Source organism: Scleropages formosus, chromosome 21 (genome assembly GCF_900964775.1).
Source record: "Scleropages formosus chromosome 21, fSclFor1.1, whole genome shotgun sequence".
Lineage (NCBI taxonomy): Eukaryota > Metazoa > Chordata > Actinopteri > Osteoglossiformes > Osteoglossidae > Scleropages > Scleropages formosus.
In genome coordinates this window covers 943834-965127 of record NC_041826.1, presented here as the reverse complement: position 1 = coordinate 965127, position 21294 = coordinate 943834, and the positions used below count along the sequence as shown (strand labels likewise).

The following is a 21294-nucleotide window of genomic DNA, read 5'->3' as shown; positions in this document are numbered from 1 at the left end:
AGAGTTTTAGACAGGAAGGAAAGAGACTGGTCTGTAGTTTTGGACTGAGTTGGGATCCAGGGAGGGTTTCTTTAACAGAGGTGAAATGAGGGCACTTTTGAAGACAGCTGGGAAACAGCCAGAGGAGAGAGAGGAGTTTATGATCTTTGAGATGAAGGTGGAGAGTTGCGGGGTGATGTTTTGTAGGAGTGATGATGAGATTGGATCAAGCGAGTAGGTGGTGGCTCTGTGTTAAATCAAGAGGTTGGGGATTTCAGATTCAGAGAGCGGCTTGCATTTGGAGAGCATGACTTCGCAGGGAGGTCAGGGTGATGCTGAGAGCTTGTCTGTGATTGCATTGACTTTGTCTTTGAGAAACAAGCAAAGTCATCAGCAGTGAGAGAAGAAGGAGGAGGGGGTGGTGGAGGACATAGAAGAGATGAGAAGGTGGCAAAGAGTCTGTGGTTTTTTTTTTTAGTTGCAGACTGTATTTTTTTGTGGTAGAAGGTAGTTTTAGCTGAAGAGACAGCAGAGTGAAAAGTAGCTAAGAGCAGTTTGTAGGCATCCAGGTCCGAGCGAGTCTTGGATTTTTGCCATCTTCGCTCTGCAGTCCGGAGAGGTCATATGAAGGATCTCCTGCTCAGTGCCAATTGTTTACTAATTCATTTCATAAATGTGCAAAGCTCATCATGCTGATATTGATACAAACACTTAGGAACACTATGGATGATCTCTAAACAATGTGGAAATGCATTGAATTAATTTGGCCCCACATGTCTACTCTGGTTGGGTACATTTTATTAAAAACAAATGAATGATGGTGGAAATGCAAGTTGTGTTCACTCTGCAGCAAGTATTTTTGAAAATAGATGTGAAGAAAATACAATAAAAAAAAAACTGAAAAAAAATAAATAGAAAAATATTTGTATCTTTGAAAATATTTGACATAATTACATGAGGACCAAATGTAGCACTGTGTTCTGGTAAAATCTGCAAAATCCTTTTTTTTTTTTTCTCTACATAAAAGGTCCACATACTTGTATTAAGAGGTTGGTGTCCATTGCTGATCAGTGGTGGTTACAAAGTGTCCTAGTACTGGGTTAACTGGTCTGTCAGGAGCATTCTGTTCAAATGGTTTTCTCTGTGTAGTCTACATCTATTGAATGCTCCACTCACAAGAGTCATGCAAGGTCTTCAGGTACTTTTTGAACAGTGTCCCTGTTTCCCTGCCTACAAACATGGAAAACCCACTGAACAGGAATGGCAGCAGAAAGAGACAGAGAAAGGGATCGAGTCATACTATGGAAAGCCCAAATCTGAGAGACTGATAAGAAGAAGGAAGCCTAGCCATCCAACAGCTCTGGACTGGTATAAGAGAAGTGCTTAAAGTAATCTTAGCAAAGGTTGGCGATCAGAGTGTCCTCAATGGGTGTAAGTGTGGGTTCCTCTTGTGTGAAGTCTGGGTCAAAATTATTCACATCTTCTTGAGTTTTCTACAGGAAGAGGAAAACTGGATTTATATGTCTGGACACTTACTGGATGTATTCAGCTTAAGCACATAGCATGGACTGGAAACTCCGAACTTCCATAACCATGGTGTTAACATGTTCAAATTTACAATGGAACAAAATGGAACTCACAATTTTGGGCTTCAAAGGGGGCTCCAGCTCTTTGCGGTTCAAAAGCTCCCAGGAGATGCTGCAGAAGAAGGCATGCCTGGTGATAGCAATCTCTCCACCATCGGCAATCACTGAACCCAACCGCTTTAATGGGTTTTTGGTCAGAAACTGTGGGAAGAAGTTAGGGTAACTCACACCAACATCAGATAATTGTTGATGTTACATCACTAACATGAATTTATCATGGAATATTTACTGTCTTGTACTCTATTCTGTTTTGCACCATGGTCTCTAGAGAAGTGACATTTCATTCCACTGTATACAAGCTATATAGAGGAATGACAATAAAAACAACTTGAACTTAAACTTGAATCTTATTTACTTTCATAAACCAAAAAACTAAGAACAGGATGTGACTGAACATTGGTAATGTAAGGCAAGGGTACACTGGATACTTTGCGGTCACATAGTACTCAGTAAAGATTACTACATCTTTTAAATGGGTTGGATTAAATCAAAGCACCCACAAGTCCTCATAAAATATATAAAAAGGCACATTTTCATGCCAGATCCGAATACCACACAAAGTTAATTGATAAATATCACAAGAACCCTCGCTTCCTGTTTAATACCATCGCTTACTTAACTGGTAAACACAAAGATAAACAATGTCTTTCTGCTACTATTACTAATGATGAATTTATGTCGTTTTTCAATAATAAATTAGTGAATATCTGCAAATCCATAGTGCCCTCTAGTTCGGTTTTAGCAAACAGAAGCGCTTCTGACGATATCAGTTGTCCGCACCATCTCAGTAACTTCGACGTAATAACTAGAAGAAATTACTGTGCTAATTCACTCTATGAAAAGTACTACCTGTCCTTTAGACCCAATCCCCACTAAATTACTGAAAGCCGCAGTTTCCGTGCTTGCAGAACCTATTGTTAATATTGTTAATACGTCGTTAATAAATGACTGTGTTCCAAAAGCCCTTAAAATCGCTGTTATTAGACCCCTACTAAAGAAATCGGATCTGGACTGTAATAACCCATGTAATTATAGACCGATCTCCAATCTACCGTTTTTATCTAAAATTCTAGAAAAAAATTGTAGCTTCCCAAATTGTAAAATATCTTAATCACCATAATATATTTGAAAAATTTCAGTCTGGTTTCCGCACTGGTCACAGCACTGAAACGGCACTTACACGTGTTGTTAATGATATTCTCATTTCTTCTGATGCTGGTCAGATCTCTATTCTTATGCTACTAGACTTGAGTGCTGCGTTTGATACTGTAGACCATAGTATCCTATTGAGTAGACTTGGAAACCTGGTTGGACTAAGAGGTACTGTTCTGAAGTGGTTTGAATTGTATTTAGCTAACGGTGAACAAGTTGTATTGAAATTTGACGACAGCACCCCCTCCATCTCTACTACGGTTCAGTATGGTGTGCCACAGGGCTCTGTGTTGGGTCCATTACTGTTCTCACTTCATATGTTACCACTGGGTGATATTATTCGCAAGCACAATGTTTATTTCCATTCATATGCCGATGACACACAGCTTTATGTATCGTTCAAGCCTGATGATCCATCACATGTGGTGTCGTTAGCTAATTGTTTTACCAGTATAAAAATATGGATGAGTAATAATTTTTTATCTCTAAATGCCAGTAAAACAGAGGTACTTGTGGTGGGTGGTAATGCTAAAACTCTCAGCATAATCACACCAATGTTTACGACAAATGGTATTACCTTCAAGCGTCCGGATTGTGTCAAGGATTTGGGTGTCCTGCTGGATGGAAAGCTGTCATCTGTATCGCATGTAAATGCTTTGACTAATTCGTGCTTCCTTCAATTAAGAAGCGTAGCTAAAATGCGGCGATTCTTTTGTAGACAGGATTCTGAGAAACTGGTTCATGCTTTTGTTTCCAGCAGGCTGGATTACTGTAATGCTTTATTGTCGGGTTGTCCGTACCAGACTGTATCCAGGCTGCAGTTGGTACAAAATGCAGCTGCGAGAATTGTTACTAGAACTAGGAAGTTCGACCATATAACACCGGTACTTAAATCCTTGCATTGACTCCTGGTCTCTTATAGAGATAAAATCCTACTTTTGACCTATAAGGCAATACATGGCATTGCTCCAGCTTACCTTTGTGAGATCATTAATTTTTATATCCCAGGACGATATCTCCGTTCATTAGATGCAGGTTACCTTAAAGTACCTGTGATCAATAAGACCTCAGTAGGAGGTTGTGCCTTTAGTTATAGAGCACCAAAACTATGGAATAGTCTACCTGTTACTGTCAGTAATGCCCCGTCTGCTTCTGTTTTCAAATCCCGACTTAAGACTTATATGTTCACTCAGGCATTCCACCTCATAATGTAATTCGACCTGATTCACTTTTAGATTTTATTATTTTTACTTCTTTATTATTTTTTTAAATTCAATTCATCATTTACCATTAATTTATCATAACTGATACATAAACATCCTACAAGGCAGATGGATGAACTTTATCAATACTTAGAATACTTTTATTTAAACAACTCAGCAGAGAGGATGTATGTGTGGCTAGTGGCTAGTGACAACACACACACACACACACACACACACACACACACACACTTTCTGAACCGCTTGTCCCATACAGGGTTGCGGGGAACCGGAGCCTACCCGGCAACGCAGGGCGTAAGGCTGGAGGGGGAGGGGACACACCCAGGACCAGGCACCAGTCCATCACAAGGCACCCCAAGCGGGACTCGAACCGCAGGAGAGCAGGACCCGGTCCAACCCACTGTGCCACTGCGCCCTGCTAGTGACAATAGTAATTAGATAAACTGCCTTGTTAGGCAGTGTATTATTATTATTATTATTATTATTATTATTATTATTATTATTAACTATTTTATACGGCACTTTAAAAAATGGTAATTTTACATCTAGGTCATTAGCTTGAAATGTCCTTCATATTTCTTGCTTGCCCATATACTTCTTGCCCAACTTTGAGGTGCATCTTGGGTAGGTATCTTTCAGAAGACTGAAGGACTGCTTAATCGGCTGTAATCCTGTTGGAATAGAATTCCTCTGAAGTATGCTATGATAGCTGTACTGGTTGAGACTGCCACGAAATTGGTAAAGATCACCAACTTTTTAATTGGCAAAGCAGAGCCATACCAGGACGCTGCCACTTCTATGTTAGAAAGCGGGAACTGAACAGACACTACTCATGCACTCACCCTCCTTGAGTCTTACAAGTACTCTTACTCTTATAAATACTTTTAGGCCCATAAAACTCATTCCATCCTCAATTTTTTTCTCCATCCTCAAGTTTTTTATTTCGGTCCTGGCACATCTGCTTAAAACCAGATCAGAAGATAAAACCAACAGATGGACTCAAACTTTTCACTGCCGCTGTACTCAAAAGACCATTTTGTTTCATGATGTCTCCAAAATGTCAATTTTTGGGGGGTTTGCCTCCTTATATGGACATTTTCCTTGAAGTGGTAAGGGGAACAGGTAAATACATTTGTGCATCGACAAATGCATGATAGTACATTTGGCACACAAACAGAAAGACAAGACACAACAGGCCACACAAACCTTATACTGATTCACTCACCTACACAAAAACCGAGATGTGTAGGATAGAATATGGGAGAATGGAACAAGAGGTAACGAATTGACAACGAACTGACAACGAACTGAGGAAGATGGAGACAATAGAAAAGATTCCAAGTGGTGAAGAAATAGAAACCTCTTACGGCCTCCCATCAGTCGTGAGTACTCATCTGGAGGACCATCTACATTTAAAGCATTGAAGGACTTCAATTCACCTCTGGTTGCAATGTAATCCGGACTCCCACAGAAGGTTTTGGTTGTCAAACCCTTAAACATCCCTTCCTTACATATGCCAAAGTCAGCCAGCTTGCAGTGTCCATCTTTATCCAGGAGCACATTATCCAGCTTTAGGTCCCTGAAACATGGTATGAACGTTGTTGATTATTCAACATGTACAAATTTGCTCTTCTCCAAGGATGTTGTAGAGAAAACCTTAGCAGATCTAAAAAATAAACAAATTTGAGACCTGCTTGCCTAAGTCACATAGGATGTCACATAACTTATTTGCTAAGAAGGTTTTTAATCACATGCCCTTGATAGCACTTAGACTCTTTTCAATTAATAGGACAAACTGTCTAAAAGATGTTTTGTCCTATAATTGAGCAGACTCACCTGTAGATGATGCCCTTGCTGTGTAAGAACATGACAACGGAGGTTATCTCAGCGGCATAGAAACGTGCTTGCTGTTCGTCAAACTTCCGTGCCTTTTGGATATGGAACATGAGGTCACCCCCATTTACAAACTCCATGACAAAGAAGAGGCGCTCCTGGAAGGTCCAGACGGAAGGGTTACAGTCTAGCAGAAGCATGTAAGAGCTGTCAGATTGCAGCCAAAGCTTTTACTAGAATCAGCAGAACCACAGACCTAGCAGTGCAGGAGCACATCATCCTAAATTGGGCTGGACTGCACTCTGAGTTTGCAGCATTGCTAATGCAGTAGTGTCTCTTTATGTATCTATTTCCATGGAAATATACAATTAACTATGTCACTTCAATTAGCTACACGGAGAGAAGGGAGAGCATGTTGTAACACCAGGATATGGAGAGCTAACAGATAAAAGTGGATCGTATGAACAGGTGTTTCCTGAACAGTCTGTTGTCACGGTGAACTGAGTTTTATTTTCACTTTTTCTAAACTGTACTTTGTGGTGATCAGTTGTTGTTTCTGTTATTACCTATAGAGGGCAGATGTGTTCGGTAGGTACAGGAAGGATACCTAGGTAGCAAGGAAGCGAATTTAGCAGAGATACGTAAAAAAGCACATGGTTGTGAAAACCCAGCGTGAACATTAAACGAGGCTACGTGCCAGTTAACAATATCATTCTCAGTGTGTTTATTGAGTAAACACAACATACTTGACCCAAAAAATGTGTTTTTTCTTCTGGATAGCTCTTTCTTGTTATTTTTTCAATTATCAAATAGGCACAGGAACAGCTTTACCCCACTGCTGTCAGAGTATACAACACTCACCAATGTTCCACCTTTTGTAACTAGAGTTGGACTGCTCCTTCCAAGCACATTGATAGATTACACTTTCACTTTAAGCATTCTCATGCTCTTGAGTTCTCTGGCTCCCTACTGTTATTTATTGTTATTATTGTTACCAAAGGAGACGATGGCGCCACGAACGGCCGCCTCGGTGTGGCTCCACAGTTGTTTTACTTTTTTTGTTAGTTTGCCGTCTTTAGTTATACTCCTACAATCAGTTTTACCAGGGAAGAACTGCTGAACATTCGGCAGTACACACCACCCAACATTTTACCGGTTTTCGATTATTCTGACGTTTTGCTTAACATTGTAGTCGGAGGTGCAGCGGCGCTGCTCAAGCGCTCCAAGACGCGCAAGCGTGGAAAGCGAGCCGGTGCGCTATAGTAAAGCTCCGAAAGCGCGGCTTTAGAACAGCGCTGCCTAGTATCCATCTGGCGAACCTCCGCTCCTTACCCAATAAAATGGACGAACTTTTCCTCCTGTCCCAAAGAAACAAGGACTTTTTAAACTCTGCTGCTCTGTGTTTCACGGAAACCTGGCTGAACGAAGCCATCCCGGATAGCGCGCTACATCTGCCGGGCTTCCAGCTGTTCAGAGCGGATCGCGACGCGGAATCAGCGGGGAAATCACATGGCGGTGGGACATGCTTCTACATCAACGAAAGGTGGTGTACAGATGCAACAGCATTGAAGAATATGTGCTGTCCCGACCTAGAAGCGCTCTTCATCAACTGTAAGCCTTTCTACTCGCCGCGGGAGTTTTCCTCGTTCATCCTCGTAAGTGTTTACATTCCACCGCAAGCGTGCGTGGACGCAGCGCTGCAACAGCTGGGCGACCAGATCACAGACACAGAGCAACAACACCCGGACTCTGCTATAATCATTCTCGGGGACTTTAAATTAATAAAGCAAATCTCTCCCGTGAGCTGCCAAAATATAGACAACACGTTACATGTCCTACCAGAGACAGTAATATACTGGACCACTGTTACACCACAATAAAGGATGCATATCACTCTGTCCCATGGGCAGCTTTGGGGCTCTCTGATCACTGCCTGGTCCAGACTTATACCGACCTACAAGCAGAAACTGAAATCAGCTAAACCTGTAATAAGGGCTGTTAAAAGATGGACTGAGGAAGCAGAGCAGGACTTACAAGCCTGCTTCGAGTGCACCGATTGGAGTGTTTTTGAGGCTGCTGCTACCAATCTAGATGAGCTCACAGACTCTGTAACATCATATGTCAGTTTCTGTGAGGATATGTGCATCCCCACCAGGACTTGTTTAACATACAACAATGACAAACCGTGGTTCACTGCAAAAGTCAGACAGCTTCGTCAGGCCAAAGAAGACGCCTATAAGAACGGGGACGGAGTCTTGTATAAACAGGCCAAAAACACACTGGCAAAGGAGATCAGAGTGGCTAAGAGAAACTACACTGAAAAGCTGAAGAAACAGTTTTCAGCCAACGACCCAGCATTAGTGTGGAATGGCCTGAAAGACATCACCAATTACAAGACACCATCCCCTGGCACCGTGTCAACTCAACAACTGGCCGATGATTTGAATGAGTTTTATTGCAGGTTTGAAAAACCCTGTCTCACACCCCACACCCATTCAGACCCTCTCTCCACGCATCAGTTAACACCTCCAGTAACCCCCACCTTCCCCCCTCCTGCACCTTTGATCTGTGAAGAGGAGGTGTGTCGGGTCTTCCGCAAACAGAAGACAAGGAAAGCACCAAGCCCAGATGGTGTCTCACCGGCCTGCCTAAAAACCTGTGCTCTTCCTATCTTCACAAGGATCTTCAACACATCACTGGAGATGTGCGAAGTTCCTTCCTGCTTCAAACGCTCCACCATCATCCCCATTCCTAAGAAACCCAAAATCACAGGTCTTAATGACTACAGACCTGTTGCCTTAACGTCTGTGGTCATGAAGTCACTTGAAAGACTGGTGTTGGCCTACCTGAAGGACATCACTGGACCCTTGCTGGACCCCTTACAGTTTGCTTACCGAGCAAACAGGTCTGTGGATGATGCAGTCAACATGGGACTGCACTACATCCTGCAACATCTGGACAAACCAGGGTCTTATGCAAGAATCCTGTTCGTGGACTTCAGCTCAGCCTTCAACACCATCATCCCACACCTCCTCCTGTCCAAATTAACTGAACTCTCTGTGCCCACCTCCATCTGTCGGTGGATCACCAACTTCCTGACAGACAGGCAGCAGCTAGTGAGGCTGGGAAAATTCTCATCCAGTACTCGCATGATCAGTACTGGCGCCCCCCAGGGATGTGTGCTCTCCCCACTGCTCTTCTCCCTGTATACCAACGACTGCACTGCTAAAGACCCCTCTGTCAAACTCCTGAAGTTTCCAGACGACACCACACTCATTGGCCTCATCCGGGATGGTGACGAGTCTGCTTACAAACAGGAGGTCCAAGAGCTGGCTGTCTGGTGCAGTCATAACAACCTGGAGCTGAACATACTCATAACAGTGGAGATGATCGTAGACTTTAGGAGAAACACCTCAGCATTATCCCCACTCACAATCATGAACAGCACTGTGGCAACAGTGGAGTCATTCAGGTTCCTGGGCACCACCATCTCACAGGACCTGAAGTGGGAGCCCCACATAGACTCCATTGTGAAGAAGGCCGAACAGAAGTTGTACTTCCTTCGCCAGCTGAGGAAGTTCAACCTGCTACAGGAGCTACTGCTGCAATTCTACTCCGCAGTCATCCAGTCTGTCCTCTGCACCTCTATAACTGTCTGGTTCAGCTCAGCTATGAAATCAGACATCAGAAGACTACAGCAGATAGTTCGGACTGCTGGAAGAATCATCGGCACATCCCCCCCAGCTCTCAGAGAACTGCACTCGTCCAGAGTCAGTAAAAGGGCTAGCAAAATCATTCTAGACCCCTCACATCCAGGACACTTCCTCTTCGAACCTTTGCCATCTGGCTGGCGCTACAGAGCGCTGAGCACCAGGACAGCCAGGCACAAGAAAAGTTTCTTTCCTCAGACCATCTACCTCATGAACAGCTAAATCCCCCCAGAGAGTAAACCAGTGCAATACACAATTCTTTTTATATTTATATTTATAACTATTTATCACATCATATCTCTTACTCACACTCACTTACTCACGCATTTGTATCTAGTGACTATTTTTGTATATTGTGAGTATTCACATACTCTATCTTCTCATCTGTGTTGTTACTGTCATTCTGTCTGTGCTGTGGTAGTTTCTGTCACCAAGACAAATTCTTTGTATGTGTGAACATACTTGGCAATAAAGCTCGTTCTGATTCTGATTCTGGTTATTTATTGTTTAATAGCATTACTCATTGTCATTATTATTGTTTTGTTTTGTGCAGTTGTTTTTTCTCATAGTCTGTGGAGAAGCATTCAAGAAGTATTTCATGATACTTGTACACTATGACAATAAACCTGAAACTTGAAACTTTATATGTAATGTATGAAGCCACAGCTTTTCTTTGTAATTACACAGACCAGATGCAGAAGGGAAATTAACTATCGGCTTTCTGCCACTAAGAAAATAAAGATTTTGCCATAAACATTTCTGTGCCATCAGTCACAGCTTCCATCTGCTGAACATTTAAAATAATACTCCTGAGTTCACCATTTTTACACAGTTTTTCAGTTACACCTGTTCCATGGTTTACAGATGTAATTTTTTCCTGGAAATCTATTCCTTAGCCAAATATTCTTTTCTTATGTGAAAAATTAGTTCTAAGTAGGATGCGAGTATACCCAAAAATACTCAAAAACCCAAATATATACAAGAAAAAATATTTCAACCTCACCAAAAAATACTATTATAAAATAACGCTATTAAGCAATTACATATGCTGTAATAAATACAGCATTGTACATACACAGACTGTAGATTTTATTAAACATAATGCCAAGCATGTCTTCCATTTCTTTCACTGTAATCTATACAATTGAAAATATTTCATTTTACTTTAAGGCAAAGGGCATTTCTAGCCTTTTAATTTTACTTTCAGACTTCAAAATTTCGGAGCAGGGGGGTAATGCATTATTTTCAATACAAAGTATTCAGATTAGTTTGATGTTTAACAGTAAATAATAACAACACACAGCACAAGCAGTCACCTTGAGAAAATGTACAAATATATAAATATAGTCTTTGTTCCAGAGAGAAGTAAACACTGGACTGCTAGAAGCCAGTTCCAAGCAGAGCACTGACCAAAAAGATCACTAAAATTTTTAATAATTTAAAATTTACAAGCATAAATTCAACAGGTTTGCAAATGTGAAAATTCACAGTTTTAATGTTCACAAATCAAGAAATGGCTGTATTCTGTCTGTAGCCAACACCATTATTCAAAGCAACGTGCAGCTTCTCAGTGATAAAAATGTCATTTCCTTAATCACAACTGTACCTCTACAATATCTAAAGTATATTTCATTTCAGGTGGTGCAGTGGGTTTGGCCCAGGCCTGCTCTATGGTGGGTCTGGGGTTCGGGCCCCCCTTAGGGTGCCTTGCGGCAGACTGGCATCCCCTCTGGGGTGTGTCCCCTTCAGCCTTGTGTCCTGTGTTGCCAGGTTAGGCTCGGGACAAGCAGTTGTAGACTGTGTGTGTATTTAATTTCAGAGTGGTGCTACAAGTAACATTACAGCCACACTGTACCTGAGCTGGTCAGCTTTATGTTTGAATCCGGCAGTCTGTGTGGAGTTTGAAAGTTCTCCTTACGTCTGCGTGATTCTGTGGGTGCTCTGGTTTCCTTCAACAGTCCAAAGACATGCAGTCCCGGTGGACCTGTGATGCTAAATTGCCTGTAGTGCATGAATAAGTAAGTCAGTGTGTGCACATGTGGTTACCCTGTGATGGATCAGCATCCCATCCAGGGTGTATCCTTCCCTCAGACTGCACCTATTGATTCCGGGATAAATGATAAATTTTGGACCCCCACCATCCCTACCAGGACAAGCGGTTTATAAAAATGGATGGATGAATATTTAATTTCATCAACATTAAAAACCTTTTCTGCTTAAAAAAAAAAAAAACTTTCTGGTTTTATAAAAGCAGCTGTGGGATATTTTTTATACATTCACATTTTTTCACAGTAAAGCACATGTATGCATGTGAGTTTTCTGTATCTCATTGGTTTCATTTGTGATGTGCATAGACCTGCTTTGAGAGAGAATTGTTAGTGTGTGTTTATATGTATTAACTCTATATTTTAGAAGCAGTGGTATAGCTCTGTGGAGCTTTTGTATGCTGGTGTTAGTACCAAGGACTGGAAGCAGCAGTACAGTTGCGTGAGGAATGGGTGGCTGTGTGCAAGGGCCAGGATCCTCTTCTCCGTCATGGTGCACTCGACATCATCGTCCTGAAGGATGACATCCTTCTTTAGTACTTTGACTGCAAACACCCGTTGCATCTTGTCAAGTCGTGCCAACATCACCTGCAGGGGAAGTAGAAATTGGAGAACACCAGCAGAATCCAAACAGTATCACCTATACAGAGGTAGACATGAAATCACAAATCCAAGGTCTTATGTCCTTACCTTGCCAAAACTGCCTTTTTCCAGCACCTGTACAAAAGTAAAGTCATCTATGTCCAGGTGTTGGGTCACCTGTGGGGGATCCTCCAGAACTTTCTCCTCTTGAACACTGGAGTGTTGCTGCACAATTGTGCTGGCATATGCCTGGGAACAATGAACACAGGACAACATGTATTCATGTATGGACAAGCATGCACACCTGTGTGTGTGTGTTTAAGCACATCCATTTTTACAAATATTTTTGCATGTGGCTGTGTATTGCATTCTTCTGTGTACAGTGCAGACCCCTTCACATTTTCATATTTTTTACTGTTTCAGCCGTATGTTAAAATCATGATTTTTTTATTTTTCCGCTCAATCTACATTTAATACGCATTAATGACATAGTGAAAACAGGATTTTTGACTTCTGAATATTTTCTGAATGCACTGTATATCAGTTCTAGTATTAGTAGACTAAGTGGGCAGGTGTTGGAGTGTAACCACTGTTTTACAGTTTTACTATTTACATGATTTTTATTTTGTTATTATGATTATTCTGTTTTATCTATTCTCGGATTATTCCTTATTTTATTTTTCACCATATGATATGAATCTTTTTACATAGTTGCATATTACTTTGCTTTTTAATTCTTTTTCTGATATGCCAGTGATGTGCCCTACTGTAGAAGTTTCTGGAAGACAATGCCTCTGCCCCGATAAAGTTTACTTTATATTGACTGGGTAATGGAGACCTTGGAAAGCCTTTCAAGGAGATAAAACAGTTTCCCAGCTCCCAGCAACCCTGCATAGGACAAGTGGTTTCTGACAATGTGTGTGTATATTTTATATATTAAATATAATGTTGGGGTGGGGTGGGGTGGGGTGGGGTGGGGTGGTGCAGAGGGTTTGACTGGGTCCTGCAGCCCAGTGGGTCTGGGGTTCAAGTCCTGCTTGGGGTGCCTTGTGATGGACTGGTGTGTGTCCCCTCCCCCTCCAGCCTTATGCCATGCATGTTGCCAGGCTTGGCTCTGACTCGCCACGACCCTGCCTGGGACAAGGGGTTTCTGTGTGTGTGTGTGTGTGTGTGTGTGTGTGTGTGAGATATTAAATATAAAATTAGGGGGGTGAGGTGGGGCAGCGGGTTTGACCCTAGCCTGCTGTGTTACGGGCTTGGGGCTGAGCCTCGCAGCGGACTGGCGTTCCATCCAGGGTGCTTCCCCTCCCCCCCTTGGCCCTGCGCCCAGTGTTGCTGTGTAGGCTCTGACTTGCCATGACCCTGTTTGGGACGAGAGGTTGTTGGCATTGCATATAACATTTATTTTTATTTGTTTTTATTAATTTTACTGAATTTATTTTTACTTTTATTATTTATTGGTTATTAATAAAACTGAAGACATGGTGGGTAACTATTGTGAATGAACTAAATGAGAATCATGATTAGATTAAATTTAGACAGAAAAAATAAGAACTAGAAGAGACTTCTTAAGGGTAAGTAAAATGAAAATGAGCAGGAGACAGAGAATTTCAGGGAGAATCAAGCTCTGAGAAAAAAGGAAGCCGGTGGCATAAGATGGCCGGAGGAGGAGAAGTGAGAGAAAGGCTGCTTCCTTACTCTTGCAATGTAGGCCCTGTCTGAAGATGCCCCACAGTAGGGAGCCGCAGTGATCACAAAAAGTGGGCACCTTGAAATTGTGAACGTTGAACTTGTGTGGGACATTGATGCTGAATCCTGTAGTAGCAGCCTGTAAGAAAGCAGAAGCAGTGTATCAAAAAGGTCTTGGATTTTCCCACTGACGTTCTGCAGTCAGCATCTCCATAGCTGGTGCTCAAACCTCTGTCCCAGATGATAGTACTGATGACCATACTGCATCATACTGGTAACCCTACTCATACCTCTGTCCAAATTATGCTAATATTCAGACCCGAAGACCTACAGGGCCTCATATTCATACCCATTGCCCAGGTAAAATATTATTCTTCTGGGTATCAGAGATAAATCCCTGGTCTACTGATCTACATGGCACTCACACTTAAAACGACACTCACTAAATCAGATGACAGGCACAAACATGAGGTGTTAGTGTTGTCTGCTGTTTAAAACCATCAGTACTTTTCCAGCTATAGAAAATAATTAAAACCATATTTGTAATGTTATTATATACACAAAGTGGTCAAAAAAATCCCACCTCTAAACATTTTAAATTTGACGGAGAGGATTAATTTAAAGTTATTGTCTGAACCACATGGGGGGGTGTCGTGGCGCAGTGGGTTGGACCAGGTCCTGCTCTCCAGGGGCTCTGGGGTTCGAGTCCCGCTTGGGGTGCCTTGCGACGGACTGGCGTCCCATCCTGGGTGTGTTCCCTCCCCCTCCGGCCTTACACCCTATGTTGCCGGGTAGGCTCCGGTTCCCCGTGACCCCGATGGGACGAACGGTTCCGAAAGTGTGTGTGTCTGAACCACTCATCCCATACAGGGTCATGGGGAGCCAGAGCCTCACCTGGCAACACAGGGTGTGGGGCTGGGGACACCCAGGGCGGTATGCCAGTCAGCCGCAAGGCACCCCAATCAGGACATGAACCCCAGACCCACCGGAGAGCAGGGTCTGGTTCAACCCTCTGCGCCACCGCATCCCCCCTTAATTTAAAATTATTTCAAAATATGAAAGATGTGCGCACTTTATCTTACTTTTAAATTCTTTTAATTATGTATATTTATATTGTAACATGTACCCTGATGGTGCTTTTATATGGTTTTGCACTATACTATATGTGTCACACCCCCCATGGCTGTGCAACAGGGAACACCTGCTTCGAATTAGCAAGCACAAGCTTAAAAAGGGGCTGCGGAACACAGCCCGATGCGGAACCTTGTTCAGCCTTATTGATCACTTGCGCTCCTAGTCTTGCTCCTCGTTCCTCGTTCCTCGTCCTGCTCCACGCTCCTCGCCCTGCTCCTCGTTTCCAACTCACTGGTTTGCCTGATCACTCACCTGTTTCTTGGATTGTGGTTCTTGGATTTGTCCCTTTGGATTCTGTTTGTACATCAGTGACCCTTTGCCTGTTCCCTGACAATGTCTGCTGAACCGCCCCTTGACCAAGCTTCCCATGCCCCACACTTGGGTCCGACGCAACCGCGCCGGGGGAATAGCATAACAAAATGTAATTTGCTTTATTTGTTTCTGTGCTTTTTGTTACAGTGCTACAAAGCCATGATGAACTTCACTGTAATTTTCAAGACTGTAACAATAAAATCTTCTCATATTTTTGTTATGTTCAACACTACAGTTTTCTACATCCCCATTAAAGGTTATGGAAACCAAGTAAGAAAAAACTAGACTTTTATTTGTGAAAATATGTCAATTGCTTTTGTCATATTTTCAAATTTAATTGGGCCTCTGAAACAAAAAAATAGTATATTTGCTCTATGATTCAAAAATGTTTTACTGGTACATTTTTATTGAGCTATGCCAGCTTCACCTGCTCAATACGACATTTAACTGATAACAAAATAAAACGGTTTATAATTCCTTTGTGTAGTTGATGCTGGTGGAGCAAGGAGTAGTAGTGGGCAGCTGATAACACAGTGATTAGATATTTTGCCTTTGGGTGCAAAGGTTGAAAGTTCAAACATCACCTAGTGCTGTAGTACCCTTGAGTAAGGTACTTACCCTAAACTTTGTAAATAGTGTATCTAGTAATGTAAGTCACCATGGTTAATAAGGGTTGTGGGCTGATAACACTACATAGAGTTCATTGGAAGTTGCTTAGGAGAAAAGCATTTGCTAAATAAGTGAATGTAAATGTAAACTGCTCCAGTAAAATTACTCATTTGTTTAAATGGGTAAATAATTGTAAGTAGTTTAATGTTGTAAGTTGCTTTGGAGAAAAGGGTTAGCTAAATGAATAAATCTAAATGTAGTCCTGGTATCTGAAACAGCTCCACAGCTTTGGATTCAGATAAGTGTTTAAATTACCTTCAGGTACTCTAGTGGTCTGGGGCTAGCTACCCCACACCGTAAAAACCTTGCTAGCTACAGAAATGATAAGAAGGATTTCAAGACATCTCAGTTCTTGGAGAGGATGCCTGTTAGCAGCCTATGCCACAGGAGGGGTGGAAGGCTTTGATGATGATGATGATGACGACGACAACTCCGGTGGTTTCCTTCCACATTTCTAAAACATGTTATTCTGGGGAACTGTTGACTCTGAATTGCCCATTCTTTGAATGTGTCTCACTATGCTGTGATGTACAGGCATCCCTCTCAGGATGTATCCTGCCTCGTAACCTATGCCTCCAAGATAGGCCCAGGACCAGAGCAACCCTGCATGACAGTAAGCTGTAATCGATAATGAATGTCAAGAAGAATTACATGTGGTTTGAGCTGCTGCCTTTGAAACTAAAAGTTCCAGGTTTGAATTATTAATACTAAACTGGTCCAATAAAAGTGCTCATAGCAGCAGGTAAAATTTGAACCTGCAACTTTCAGTTCCAAAGGTATACCAAGAGCACCAGGGACAGCTAGTAGTGTAGTGGTTACAGTTACTGCCTTTAGACCCTCAGGCCACAGGTTTGAATCCCACTTCTGGCTGTAGTACCCTCCAGCAAGGTACTTACCTTTAAATTTGCTCCAATACAATTACCCAGATGTATAAATGGGTAAATAACTATAGGCAGGTTAACACTGTAAGCTGCTTTGGAGAAAAGTGTCAGCGAAATTAATAAATGCAAAATGAGAGGCATCTCACCTCATCTTTGTCCACCTTCTTCATGCGAGGTCATGCTGTGACCACTAGCTGGTGGCACCACTTGTGGACCACACAGGTGCAGACTAGACACAAAAACCAAGCAACAGGACCACATAACTTAGCTTGTCAATAAAAAGGGTGGGTAAATAGAAACATATGTTTCACTGACCCGTCCTGGGTGTGTCCCCTCCCCCTCCGGCCTTACGCCCTGTGTTGCCGGGTAGGCTCCGGTTCCCCGCGACCCCGTCTGGGACAAGCGGTCCAGAAAATGTGTGTGTGTGTGTGTGTGTGTGTTTCACTGACTACACCCCTTGGTTTACACCCAAAGTTAAGAGGAGCTCTGTAAATAAATTAAAATTAAAAACCCAACAGGAAGTAAAGAAATAAGTATAAACTTTACTAAAACACACACACAGCCTGAAATCGCTAATCGCAAGTGGGGCTGCGGCAGACTGGAGCCTAACCCAGCAACACAGGGCACAAGGCTGCAGGGGAAGGGGACACACCCAGGACGGGATGCCAGTCCGTTGCAAGGCACCCCAAGCAGGACTTGAACCCCAGACCCACCTGAGAGCGGAACCTGGCTAAGCCCGCCGCTCTACCATGCCCCCTCTTATTAAAACAGAATACACATAAAATCAACCCCACTTGGTCTGAGAAACTATAGTCCCCTGTTCCCTTAAAACAATAATTAGAATACTAAAAGGTTGAAGAAAGCCCACACAGGAGCCGTATAAACTCCAGTGTGAAAACGTTCAGGACACCACACAGTTCATCCACAAAGGCAGTCAGTGAAGCCACACTACATGCTACTGATCCACTCATAAAGAATGGTACACAAGGGAACAAGATTCCTTCAAGCGATTTAGGAAACTCGCTAAAAAGTAGGAGAAGGAAAACCTTGGGTAGACAAGTCCTCAACCAAGTATACATTTAAGACAATACACAATAGGTGAAATAAAAACTATTTGTCCATTGTGGTCTCAAAGTGCCAGGACTATTTGGGCACAAATTTGACTCTAGCTCTGCCTGTGTGTCTTTTCCATGTCCTTGTACTTGTGTGGGTTTGCTCTGTAAGCTCTAGTTTTATGCCACAGTCCAAAGACAAGCAGTACAGGTCAACTGGACACTCTGAATTGTCTGTAACGTGTGAACGTGTGTGGCTACCCTGCAATGGACTAGCGTCCTGTCCAGGGTGTACCACTCCTTGCCTTGTACCCAGTGATTCCAGGACCGGCTCTGGACCGCCATGACCCTGACCAGGACAAGTGGTTACTGAAAATTAGAGAGTACTTCTGTCCATTCATTTGACCCACTGAAATGCTGAACTAGGGTGGTTCACTCACCTTGGCACTGGTAGCCTTGCTTACCAAACACCCCCCTACACAGAGAGAACACAGGTTACCAGGGAATGTACAACATTTCTGTGATTTTGTGTACATGTGAATGGATTGGTGTTTTTGTTCAGCTTTTCTAGGTGCCAGTGTGTGGACAAAGGCATGTGTCTGTGTGTTCATGTGTAAGTAGGTAAACAGTGTAATGTGTGTTGCTTATGGATAGCAGAGAGGTAAAGATAGCCAGGTGTCCGTCTCACCAGATAAACTCCTTGCAATGGCAGCAAAAGGTGGGTTGGCGGAGGTATGTGGACATAAACTTGTGCCCATTCACCTGGTGCACTTTCCTCCGCAGTGCTCCCTGGTGCTTTCGTGTGAACTTCCGCAACAGTTTTGTGTTCGCTGTGGCCTCATCTGGGAGGCGACAGATATCAGTTAGACATAAAAGTAGAAGTAAGACATGACAAAAGGCGATGGAAATGAACTTTTGTCCATTATCCTTCCACAGCCATATCTTGTGCTCCACAACAGGGCAAGGCAGAACTTTCGAACCCCACCTCCATGTCCAATAACATGAAATGTCTGCTATTAATATAATAGAACATTTATTACTATATGAATGATGTGCAAGAAATAAACTCTTCTGCAGTAATTCCCAGAGGCTGGGGCATCATGTGGTGTAGTGGTTAGAGCCTCAGAGGTCAGCTGTAGTACCCTAAACTTACCCTAAATGGCTAAGTAAATCAAATTACTCAGCTGCATAAATGGGTAAATCACTGCAGATAGCTTTACAGTGTAATTTTAAGATAAGCATAAATGTCTACAGATGTTGGACAGCGGTGGTTTGCTTTGTTCTTTTCTTTTTCTGACTGGTTTTCAATACGTGTTGCCCAGACTGAAGACTGCTAGGTTGCAGGGGTGAGACAGGAGTCTTACTGTCAATGAATGAACCAGTCAAAGAGATGATAATGTAAATCTTTCCATCTGGCTCCAAGTTCACCTTGAGATAAGTAAAGGACATTCAACACTCTGCCAGAGGCAATACAAGGATTACAGTTCACTGGCTACATTTGGACCTGTTTGTACAGAATAATTCTCCAGCTCACATTCAGATGATCAAAAGACAAAAACACAGCTAGACTAAAAAAAGAAGAGTCATGCCCAACAGTCACACTTATGCACTGTCACGCCCCCGCACGGAGCGGTTGCACCTGCAGCAGATCAGGGCACAGGTGCACAAACGCATGGCGCCCAGCCACCTCCGGTTGTGGAACCTCTTTGAGCACACCACTGCATTCATGCCTAGTGTTTCCTGTGAGTTTCCCGAGTTCCCTCTTCCCGCGTTTGCCTACCCCATCTCTGTGTTTCCCCGGCTCCCTAACTCTCAACTGCCTACTGACCACCACCTTCGGATCTTTCTAGAAATGATGTTCGCTCCTCGAAGACCTCCTGCCTGTCCCTTGGTTTTTGCTTCAGTCTGTCCCTACTTGGCTTCCGCATTCTGCAATCCTGTGCAACCGCGCTTGGGTCCGTCCCACTTCGGCAGCCATGACAAACATGTTGTCAGTGACACAAAAAAAGCTTTCAAAGTGTGAAGGGATGAGTCAGAAACTGGAATTATTATTCACTGAAAATGTTTTTTTTTTCCATTAAAAAAACATCTTTCTAATCCATGTAGTATTAGTTCCCTATTTCATTTTCTAAACTGACTCTACAAGAAATAGACATGTAATCTTTTAGTTCACACCTTTGTAAGAGCTCAGAATTCTTGTACACAGGAAATTACTGGTCCACAATCTGGATAACGGAAAACAGACTGAAGCAGAAAACAGACTTGTCACTACTGTAATTTAGTAGTTCCAAAGTAACACTGTACCCAGATACCTACAAGACTTGATCCCACCCTACATCCCAGCAACAGCACTGAGCTCCTCCACATCTGACTGCTTGGTGGTCCCACTCACCAGAGCCCAAAAGCAAAGCTTTTTCTCTGATGTAATGGACTGAGCTCCCTCAGAGATACTGAGGCCCTTTCAACATTCAAGAAGGGTCTCAATCTCTTTCAGACTCACTTCTCTCAGGTAGGTGGTTGACTGTACTTCAAGAATCACATGTCTGCGTCTGAAGCTCTTCACCACTTGGTAAAATGCACATTTCACATTTTCAGAACCGCTTGTCCCAGACGGGGTCACGGGGAACCGGAGCCTAACCCGGTAACACAGGGCGTAAGGCCGGAGGGGGAGGGGACACACCCAGGACGGGACGCCAGTCCGCCGCAAGGCACCCCAAGCGGGACTCAAACCTCAGGCCCACCGGAGAGCAGGACTGTGGTCCAACCCACTGCGCTTCTGTTTATTGTATTGCATGTCACTTTGGACAAAAAGTTCTGTTAAATTAATAAATGTTTGCCATCAACACACTAGGGGGCACAGTGGCGCTGCGGGCTTGACCGGGCCCTGCTCTCCGGCAGTATGGGGTTCGACTCCCGCTTGGGGTGCCTTGTGACGGACTGGTGCCCTGTCCTGGGTCCTGTCCTGTCCCCTCCCCTTCCAGCCCTATGCCCTGTGTTGCTGGGTTAGGCTATGGTTCACCATGACCCCGCTTGGGACAAGCGGCTTCAGCAAACGTGTGTCTGTGTGGTCAACACATGAATGAAGCTGCATTGTAGCAGTCAGTCCATAAAATACTCTTTCTCTCTGTCACAAGTAAATGACCCTCATCACTATTTTCATTTTCCCCTCATATATGTTAAAGTATTAAGACCTTAGCATTCTGAGACGTTATCATTTGTTCACAGAAAAGTTGTGAACTAGTCATGTGAAAAAGTAAGTACATCCTCAAGAAAATTTTGCTTTTTTTTTAACATATTTGGAAGAGCGGGGTGTGGTGGCGCAGTAGGTTGGACCAGGTCCTACTCTCCGGTGGGTCTGGGGTTTGAGTTCCGCTTGGGGTGCCTTGC

The 21294-nt window shown here is 43.1% G+C and overlaps 1 pseudogene; it reads right to left on the bottom strand.

Annotated features, from left to right (window-relative positions):
- Positions 1 to 1322: 1322 nt before the first annotated feature.
- LOC108941946 (protein kinase C eta type-like) lies at positions 1323 to 19635 on the bottom strand (annotated as a pseudogene).
- Between the last annotated feature and the right edge of the window lie 1659 nt (positions 19636 to 21294).